Raw genomic sequence first — 11,568 nt, forward strand, 5'->3', positions numbered from 1 at the left:
ACATCAATTGGGACCAACAATTACTCACAACACTTATGATTTATTAACAAGGCAATGAGTTGAAATTTTAAGCACAAATAGTTCTAATGTGACACTTGAGCATCAATAGTTGACTTAATTCATCAAGGAAGCTCACTCTTTCATGTAGGTCATTGTGGATCTCAAACTCCTCCTCCTCTACTCTCCGTTTGCATACCTCACTTACGAATGTAGCACTCAGTTCAAATATTTGTGAAAGGTTCACTCATCTCTCTCAAAAGAAAGTCACAAGTACGACTTTAAGTACCATAGGCTTGCCCCTCATGTAAATCACCACTAATATAAGCTCACTCGGCTTGAAATCACGTAGGGTTTTTTCGGAATGCAATGAAGGCTTTTGGACTAAGGTTGGATATGATATGATAGAACGGGTTCATCTTCCCTTAAGCACTCCATGTTTTTCTTATCTTTTTTTTTAATACCAACAGGCATGCTGCCTAGTAGTTTTTTTATTTATTATTAATAATACAAATAAAAATCACAAAGGAAGAGTACAAATAAGGGGGACAATAGTACCAGTGGTGTTGCCTCTATGCCTTGGCTATATAATCACTCTTCTGCGCCTCACATTGCCTTATGATGGCAGCCTCCTGTAGAGGATCATGGTGTAGCTGCTGTCATAGTCTCACGAGGGCATATAATCTCATAACCGTTTGGATATTTTCCCAAAGGCATAGGACATAAGCAATCATATACTGGGCTAAACCTTAATTTACTAATCCTATTGAGGCATAAAATAGCCTCACCTACTAGTATGCATGTAAAAGTAAGAACTAGAGAGCACTAAATATTCTATGATCATCACAGAGTTTATAACATACTCCGTGATGATATTACAAATGACTATACTAATAAAGTGAAAGAATAATATGTAGTAGGAATTAAAGTCTTGTCCCTTCTTTCCCAAACTTGCAACTTCTTGGAGTTGTAACTCTTTGTCATTTTCATCACACCTCTTCAATATGTCTTCAAAATTCATGATTTCTTTTTCGAACGGCTCATGTTTTGCCAATTATTTTTTGAGGCATTTTCTTTTCCATAGGGGAATTAGAGAGACTTAGCATTACTCTTTCTTGGTCATGATATTCCTTTTCTCCTTCTTTGTTTTCTCCATGATTTGCATCATTACTATTCTTTGAAATTCCTTCAACTCTTCAACTTATTCACTTTCTTTTTACATTTTTTTTGTTCTTCTGTCTTTTTCTTGCCTTTCCTTCTCTTCATTTCTTTTCTCTTTTTGTGCCTTGATACCTTTTTCAAACTCCCCGTCTCTCCCCCAAACTTACGTTTTTAGCCAATTGTTGCACAAGAGTGTTAAGGAAAGTTCGGGTGTCAAGAGAGTGTCACGACAGAACGGGTAAAGGCTTGTAACATGGTGATCAAATGAGAAAGATTTTAGGCCCAATGGGTCAAGGAGAGCCTACAATCACTTCTTAAGCCAAGAAAAACTTAAAATTTCACCTAGAAACACATTCGGGGCAAGTTCTAGACCATTTGCACGAGTATTTGGACTTGCAACAAATACATCTCACCTCTCACACAGCTAGATTGTTAAAAAGGATAGAGTCGAGGGGCGACACCAACTATATTCAAGATTGAAAATCACTATAACTCGATTAAACTGCTTGATGATTGCCTAAGTCAACACAAGAGTCACTAGGTCACTAACTAGAGCTATTTCTTTCCAAAAAACGTATTTTTAACCATAAGCACGTAGTTAAGTGTGTTGGTACCAAGTGAAGCATGTTTGACTCTTCGATCTTGACTCGATTAGGTCTTTTTATTCATTACTACTACTATTCTTACCTAAACATAAAAAATGGATTCAATCCCTTAAGAAGGTTGTCCCGCCATCTATCATTGGGAAGAGTCACCCCGTTCACACAAAAAGTACCTTTGGAAAGAACCATGGCATTAAGAAAACCAAAGGCTTATTGGTCACTAAAAACATAAAAAAGAAATTACAAAATTAAAAGAAGCTATTAGATTAAGCATAGACTAATAAGAAAACAGAATAAAGAAGCTAAAAATCAAAATACTGAAAGCATAACAAATATACATAATGAGAGAGGAAAGGGGAGAATATATACATACAACATAAATAGAAAGAAGAAAATATTGTCAGTTATTACAAACCAAATGACTAAAAGTCATCCAAATATCAAATAAACTCTACCCCCTCGAAGAAGACTAAGCATTGTCCCCAATGCTTAATAAAAATAAGAATAAAGAAGGGTAAGAGTGAAAAAAGGTTTCCCTATGTGGCCTTGGACATATCTATGTCCATAGCAGCGTCACCACCCTCAGTCTCCTCTAACTGGATCTCCTCATCATCGTCTTTGGGAGTAACTAGGTTGGTGAACATCTGGCGCACTGCCTCAGCAGTGTCAACAGCCAGGTCTGGCTCCTCAGACTGGCCAGCTGGTGCCACTAGAACAGATGGTGCTGTTGGAGTTGCTAGTGCTAGTGGGTCTGACCCTATGAGCAAATCGAATGGAAGATCACCAGCTACTGCTACCTTGGTCCCCTCTCTCCTCAACCTGTGAACTGATTTCTTGGATGCCTAGGATTTCCTCATTTTCTTTACCTGCTTCCCCGGCTCCTCAATCACTGCTCCATATGCTACCAAGGTGTTCATGATGTTGGTTTGGTTTTCCAAGATATTCTTCAATGTGTCATCGACTGTCGGAGGAATATGGGGTGCCGGGGTGGATGAATGTGATGTAACATCACTGGATATGTCATTCAGCTTTGTTGTGGCTGTCTGCATCCAGTTGTTAAGGCTCACCAGTATATGGGAGACTCGCAGCATAGATAGTGGATGAGTAGGCATGGGCACCGGCTTCAAAACCGATGTGGATGTCACTGATGCTGAAAGACCTGAAGAAGAAGGTGGAGGCATAGCTGCTGCACTATCAGAAGGATCTGCTGAAGTAGATGGCATGTCGACTATCTCAGCAGCTACCTCGACAGGCTCATCAGACTATCCTGCAGTAGTAGAGTGCTGACCCTTTTTCTTTGGGTTTCCACCATCCATCAAAGAATACCATGAGAAATGCTTCTTCTCCCGCACCTTAGTAACAAACTCCCTTGGTTCCACCCCCGCATTAATGAGGTACTCAGTGATGGTGTTGGGATACGGGTATAAGGTGTCACCTTTCCTGGCAACCACAGACATGTTGGCCAACATCACGATACCCACATTGATTGGATACCCGACTATGATAGAAGCGACTAGCATTGCCCTCAAAATCGGAAGATTTGTTTCATTTTGGCATGGATCTAGTCTGCTACATACAAATGTCTGCCATCCCTTTGCCTCAAAATTTAGGGTGTTCTGCTGAATAGGAACCCCTGCTATGATCCAAACTGTAGGTGGCCCCGGAGCTATAAGAATCTCAGCTAGCCATGGGCGAGCTGCATCTCCCATTGCAACCTTTTTCAGGTATTGCACATGCTCCACATTCTCAAACTTCAAGTAAGAATTCAGGGATCTTTGGTCGAATCTCACCTTCAGGTTCCTCACTTTTGTTACCTTGGTCCCCTTTTTTATATGTGCCATATTAGCGTAAAATTCCCGGACCAGGTATTCCTTGGCATCTGTCACACTCTGGGTGAACCATATCCACCCCTTTCTCTCTCTGAACTGTCTCAGCACTGCTGGGTTGTACTTATCCAAGTATTTTAAATTGAACTGACACTCAAGAGTGAGCGATCTTGACGGCCATCACTCTAGGAAGCTCGTGAAGATAGCAAGACTCACAAATCTATCTTCCCAAATCTCTTTCTTTTTCGACCTCTCAAGGTCGGCTACTCTGGTATTACCCCCTCGGCCATCATTCGGGAGATCATCCACATCCATTGTGGTAGCAGGTGCATTGGGGACATGTGTGGGTGAAGGCTCTGAAGCCTTACTGTTACCTTCCGAACCCTCAGAAGTACTCTCAGAAGAGGTAGGCTCATTTCTAAGTTGGTATCTATCCTGAGGCAGCTGTGGTTGTGATTGCACAGCAGGCTGCTTTTGCACTGAGTCGCCCTCCGATGCTGCCTCTAGAGGGGGCATATGAACTTGATTCAGAGGGTTCCGACTGTCTACTTCGGCCTGCTATGGTTTTCTTACTGATTACTCTTTGGAGGGCAAGGGGTAAAGTGTTTTTGCCTTTGCCTCTGGAATGTTCACCTTTCCCATTTTGCCTCTGCCTCTGGATCTAACTATTTTCTGCAACAAACAGCAGTAGGAGTCAGTTCTAATTCAAGTGCAGATAATCAGAAGTTCACAGAGCCAAACAGGTTGCAGGGTATGGAAGTGCGGTTTGCACAATTGTAAGTACGGCTGCAGGTCTAGTTGTGCGGACCGCACAATTTTAAAGTGCGGCTGCAGCGAAGAAACTGCGGTCCGCATAATTTTTGAGTGCGACCGTAGAGTTGAAATGCGGTCCGCACTTTTCTGAGTGCGGCCACACAATGGGCACTTGAAAATGGCAACTCTCTGAAGACAGAGAATGCCCTGATCTACGACCGCACACACTTTTCTGTGGCCTCGATTGAATTTCTGTGGACCGCACAATTTCAAGTGCGGTTCGCACAATCTTGCCTCGCCAAATGCCCTAAGCTACACTTCTACAAACCGCACAATTCGTTGTGTGGCCGCACATTTCAAAATTCAATCGGGCAGAGTCCTATAGGGTTTCGCTTTTATGCACAAATTGGACACGGTAATAGCAATTAAACATGATAAGCAAGATACCCATTCCCTAAATAACAAGTAGGAGATTACCCCAACGCAAATTACACCTCACATGGATATGAAACTGACAATTGGTCTAAAATAACTAACAATTTCTAAACTAGCTTAGAAAATTAAAAAATCCTAGAAATGATTTGAACATACCAATGATGAAGTGATGCTAAGGAATGATCACAAATGCTTAATTAGATGGTAGATGATTGAATCACTTGTGTGCAAGATTTTAGCCCTTTATTTTGATTGCTCAGAGATTGGAAAGTTTAAACCGTAGCATTAGGGCTACTATTTATACTAAGCGGGTTTGGCTAAGGGTTCAAGAGATGAATGCGGCCGTAGAATTCCATCTGCGGTCTGCACTTTGGTACCTGATGTTCCATTTCCTCATGATGATCTATGGTCAGCAAAGGTGTGCGACCGCAGATTTTGGTACGGACCGCAAAATTCACTGTGCGGCCACACTTTAGCTGTTTCTCTGACAAACAAACTTCAGAGAGTTTGCAATTTTCCATCTCAAGTTGTGCGGTCCGCACAGGAATTGTGCGGCCTCATTTTCCTTCTGCTGTAGCATCAAGCATTGTGCGGTCCACATTTTTTTCATACTTAGCCAATTGTTCTGAACCCAATTCTTGTAAAGCACACAGATTCCTGCAGCACACATCAAATCCAGTTAGCACAAAATAAGTCCTATCGAAAAAAAGAAGAAAAGAAAAAGAGAAAAAAAGAAACATGGGTTACCTCCCAAGAAGCGCCTGATTTAACGTCGCGGCACGACGCAAATTACAATCACTTCAAATGAATCACTGCCACCACGTGGCCATCATTAGCTTATCCCAAATAATGCTTTACCCATTGACCATTTATTAGAAATACTTCATCATTTTTGTTCTTCAAGTCCAATGCACCAAAAGGTGTCACACCCACAATTTCAAAGGGACCACTCCATTTAGATTGCAGCTTTTCGGAAAATATCTTCAATCATGAGTTGAATAACAAAATAAGATCGCGCACCTTGAATTCCCTATTTCGGATGTATTTGTCATGAGGGTACTTCATTATTTCTTTGTACAAGGACAAACTTGCATCTGCATGGTACCGGAATTCATCTAATTCATTCAAATGTGCAACCCGCAAGGTAGCAGTTGCATCCCAATCAAGATTTAACTTCTTCAAAGCCCACATGGCCTTGTGCTCAAGTTCTATCAGAAGATGACAAGCTTTGCCAAACACCAACTGTTGTGGAGACATCCCAATAGGAGTTTTGAAAGTAGTCCGATAAGCCCATAGTGCATCATTAAGCTTCTTTGACCAATCCGTCCGGTTAGCATTCAATGTTTTGGTCAAAATACTCTTTATCTCCCGGTTGGAGACTTCCACTTGACCGCTTGCTTGAGGGTTATAGGGAATCGTAACTTTATGAGTGACACCATACTTGTTAAGCAAGGTGTCAAAAGTATTTTTGCAAAAATGCGACCCCCCATCGCTTATGATAGCCCCGGAGTACCAAACTTTGTGAAGATGTTCTTCTTTAAAAATGTCACCACAGTTCTTGCTTCATTGTTGGGTAGAGCAACGGCCTTAATCCATTTTGACACATAATCAACCGCGACCAAGATGTAGGTATTTCCACAAGAACTCACAAAAGGTCCCATGAAGTCAATACCCCACACATCAAAAATATCAATCTCCAAAATGGTGGTGAGGGGCATTACATTTTTCTTCGAGATTGCACCGGCCCTTTGACATTCATCATAATGCTTGACTAGATCACTTGCATCCTTATAGAGAGTGGGCCAATAGAAACCACAGCTTAGCACTTTGGCCTCCGTTCTTGCTCCACCATGGTGACCACCATACGGTGAAGAATGACAAGCCCCAAGAATTTCAACTTGTTCCTCCTCCAGTACACATCTTCTAATCATTCCATCCGTATAAATTCGGAAAAGGTACGGTTCATACCAATACTAGTCTTGACAATCTCGTTTGAGTTTCTTTATTTGGTTTGAAGAGAACTCATCCGGGATGATACCACTCACAAGAAAATTTGCTAGATCCGCTAACCATGGCACCTTTTTCATTGAAATGGCTAAGAGTTGCTCAACGGGGAAAGAGTCATTGATTTTAAGGCCATTATGCGGCCTCCCCTCCTCCTCCAAACGAGATAAGTGGCCCGCCACTTGGTTTTCACTTCCTTTTTGGTATGTCCATATCGAACTCTTACAACAAAGCACCCATCTCATCAACCGAGCTTTGGAATATTTCTTGCTCATAAGGTAACGAAGTGCCGCATGATCTGTGTGGACAATCACTTTTGTACCCATCAAGCACGGGCGAAATTTCTCAATAGCAAACACAATGGGAAGGAGCTCTTTTTCGGTTACAGTGTAATTGACTTGGGCATAATTCATGGTCTTACTAGCATAGTAGACCGGATGAAATATCATGTTGATACACTTCCCCAAAACTGCTCCAACCACCACATCACTGGCATCACACATGAGCTTAAAAGAAATGCTCCAATTCGTGGCGGTGATAATGGGAGTAGTTTTCAACTTGAACTTGAGCAATTAAAATGCTCTCATGCAATCATCATTGAAGTGAAATTTAGCATCTTTCTACAAAAAAGGTTGCATAATGGGGTCACCATTTTGGAAAAAGCTTTTATGAAACGCCGGTAGAACCCCGCATGACCCCAAAAACTTCTCACGCCCTTCACGGATGTTGGAGGTGGAAGTTTATAAATCACTTATATTTTTGTCTTGTCGACCTCTATCCCCCTTCTTTGAAATCTTGTGGCCAAGGACAATACGCTCCTCATCCATGAAATGGCATTTCTCCCAATTCAACACCATGTTCGTTTCTTCAGACCTTGCCAATACCTTATCCAAATTTGCCAAGCAATCATCAAAGGAATCCTCGACTACTAAAAAGTCATCCATGAAGACTTCAAGGTAGTCCTCTACCATATCCGTAAAGATCGCCATCATACACCGTTGAAAAGTTGCCGGTGCATTGCATAAGCTAAATGGCATCCACTTGAAAGCATAAGTGCCATAGGGACAAGTGAAAGTTGTTTTCTCTTGATATTTTGGGGCAATAGGGATTTGATTGTAGCCCGAATATCCATCCAAAAAGTAATAGAATGTTCAGCCGGCCAACCGATCAAGCATTTAGTCAAGAAAGGGTAGTGGGAAATGGTCTTTCCTTGTGACTTTGTTTAGCTTCCGATAGTCCATGCACACTCTCCATCCGATCACCGTTCTTATTGGAATCAACTCATTCTTATCATTGGTGACCACAGTTATGCCCCCTTCTTCGGAACACATTGCACCGAATAAGTCCACGAACTGTCAGAAATGGGGTAGATAACCCCGGCATCCAACTACTTTATGATCTCCTTTTTGACCACCTCTTGCATTGCTTCATTGAATCTCCTTTGATGTTCAATTGATGGTTTGGCATCTTCCTCCAAATTTATCTTGTGCATGCAAAGTGCGGGGCTTATTCCCCAAATATCCGCCAAAGTCCACCCAATAGCTTTCTTCCTCTTGCGGAGCACCGCCAATGTAGAGTCAACCTGCATGTTAGTCAAACAAGAGGAAAGAATAACCAGTAAAGTAGAGCAAGGGCCAAGGAATTCATACCTGAGATGTGGAGGAAATGGGTTCAACTCCAAGATAGGAGGCTCTTCAATTGAAGGCTTTGTAGGAGGAGTTTTCCTATTCTCGAGATCCAAAGAAAGTTTTCGAGGCGCATAATTGTATGACCCCATCCCTTGCAAAGAATTGACACATTCCATGAAGCCATCCATTTCACCATCATCAAAATTGAGTAAAACGGCCTCCAACATGTCACCCATATTAATCGTGTCACTAGTATCATCAATAATCAAATCGGTCACCAAGTCCACAAATGAACACACTTCATTGCTATTTGGCTGCATCATAGATTTGTACATGTGGAACACAACCTTTCATCACCCACCCGGAAAGTGAGTTCACCGACTTCCACATCAACAAAGAGCCTTCCTCGTAGCAAGGAAAGGTCTACCAAGAATAATTGGCACCTCGTAGTCCACTTCACAATCAAGAATCACAAAATCCGCTGGGAGAATAAACTTGTCAACTCGAACCAATACATCCTGAATCACCCCCAACGGTCTCTTCATTGTACAATCGGCCATTTGTAATCTCATAGATGTGGGTCTTGCTTGCACAATTTCCAATGTTTTGAAAATCGAATAGGGTATCAAGTTGATACTCTCCGCAAGGTCACAGAGAGCTTTTGCAAATTCAGCACTTCCAATGGTACAAGGAATTGTAAAAGCACCGGGAAATTCCAACTTTGGAGCCATCAAATGCACAATTGTACTCACTTGGTGAGTGACTTTGATAGTTTCAAAATTCATCGATCTCTTCTTTGTCACCAAGTCCTTCATAAACTTAGCATATCCGGGCATTTTCTCCAAAGCTTCAACTAATGGCACATTTATAAATAGACTCTTCATCATATCAATGAACTTCTTGAATTGATTCTCACCATTTTTCTTGGCAAGCCTTTGAGGATAGGGAGGAGGTGATTTAGGAAATGGTGCCTTAGCCTTTTGAACTACCGGTTCCGGTATGTCAATCACATGATCCCTAGACGGGTTCACATCCTCTTGAGTCGCTTCCACCGTGTCATCAATATCAATCCACACTTCATCATTTGCTTGCACAACTTTGTTGGGATCTCCTCTTCTTCTACCACTTGCTCATCATCCACAAGTTGCCTTTGACTTGAGGTAGGTACATTCCCACCTTTTCCACTTTTTGTAGTAACGGCCATGGCATGCCCCGTAGTGCTCCCACCCTTTGGGTTCACCACCGTATCACTTGGTAGTGCCCCCTTAGGACGAGAATTTAAAGCTTGAGAGATTTGACCCATTTGCACTTCTAAGTTACGGATTGATGTGTTGTGTGAAGCAAGTTGGGCATCGGAATCGGCATTATTCTCCATCATTTGCTTGAACATGTTCTCAATATGACCCATTTCATTGTTGGAGGAACTAGGACCATGAGAAGGATAAGGAGGTGGGTTGCTCGATTGTTGGTACATCGGGGGCCTTTGAAAACCCGACCCCCCATTTCCTTAGTTGTTGTTCCACCCACCTTGGTTGTTGCCTCCCCAATTGCCTTGATTATTATTATTTTGCCAATTCCCTTGGTTATTGCTTCCACTCCAATTGCCTTGAGTGTTTTCACCATTCCAATTACCTTGGTTGCTAGAATTCCAATTGCCTTGATTATTCGAAGGTCTCCATTGTTGTTGACTAGAGCCTTGGTAGTTGTTTATTTGCCCTTGAAAGTTGTTCACATATTGGACCTCTTCATCTTGATCTTTGTAAGAATCTCCTTGATCAAACCCACTATCATCTTGCATGAAATTGTCCACTCTTTGTTGTACTTGTGGACTTCTTGTTCTTCTCTTGTTTACCATCATATTGACTCCCTCCATAGCATTGACTTGCCTCAGGTTTTGCACTTGTTGAAGTTGAGCCTTTGCCAAGTGGTTCATGGTGGTTGTCAACTCGGCTATGGCTTGCTTATGGTCATGTAACTCTTTATGAAGAAGAATCACATTTGGATCACCTTGTGGAACATTGGCTCTAGATTGCCACGCCTATGAAGTATCCGCTATCTCATCCAAAATATCACACGCCTCCGCATAAGGCGTAGTCATGAAGTTCCCACTGACAAGTTGATTCACTACACATTGGTTGGTGGTATTGATCCCCCGATATAAAGTTTGTTGAATCATGCTCTCCGTCATATCATTGTTGGGGCACTCTTTCACCATTGTCCTATATCTTTCCCATATCTCGTGTAGTGGTTCATTAGGCTCTTTCTTGAATACTAGAATTTCATTCCGAAGAATAGCCATGTGTCCGGGAGAGAATTACTTTGAAATAAATTTCTCCGCAAGTTTATCCCAAGTACGAATGTAATGATTTGGAAAATGTTCCAACCAATCTAAAGCTTTTCCCCATAGAGAGAAGGGAAAAAGCCTTAGCCTTAAAGCATCCCCGGAGACATTTGTTTGTTTGCTTCCCCAACACGTATCAATGAACCCTTTCAAATGTTTATATGCATTTTGAATCGGTGCACCAGTTAAGAACCCTCGTTGCTCGAGCAAAGTGAGCATGACATTATTTATTTGAAAGTTGCCCGCCCTAATAAGGGGTGGGACTATAGCACTTGCATACCCTTCATTCGGCAACACCCGGTGTGGAGCCGCTCGTGGTGGAAGTGGGGGTGGAATGAGAACATTGTCGTGAGGCGGTCGGCCTCGTCTATTGGCTTGAGGTTCAAGAGGTACCTCATCCATTGCATTATCATCAACTTCCACATCCCTCATGGCTATGTTTCCGAGCTCATTGTTTGCCATGATCTCACCTACAATACTCACACGTTAGTAACAAGGAAGGAAAAGAAGATATTCCAAAAACACACCTAAATATATAGCTAACACCGACTTTTAGCTCCCCAGCAACGACGCCATAAATAGACCTCGTCCAATTTCACTCCTCTATTTAAGGATATGAAAACGGTCGGTGCAATAATAATACTCAACATAGTCGGGGTCGAATTCCACTGGGAGCTATGCGAATGAGCGCTAGTAGTATATATCTTAGTGCGTGAAATTGTATATCTTGATTTGCACTTCCGGAATATTGGGTTTTTCAAATGATAAAAAGGCCTAGGGCTATGAACATCACCTAGGTGTTCGCTTAATGGGTTGTAAGC

The sequence above is a fragment of the Nicotiana tabacum genome, chromosome 24 (assembly GCF_000715075.1).
Source record: "Nicotiana tabacum cultivar K326 chromosome 24, ASM71507v2, whole genome shotgun sequence".
NCBI lineage: Eukaryota > Viridiplantae > Streptophyta > Magnoliopsida > Solanales > Solanaceae > Nicotiana > Nicotiana tabacum.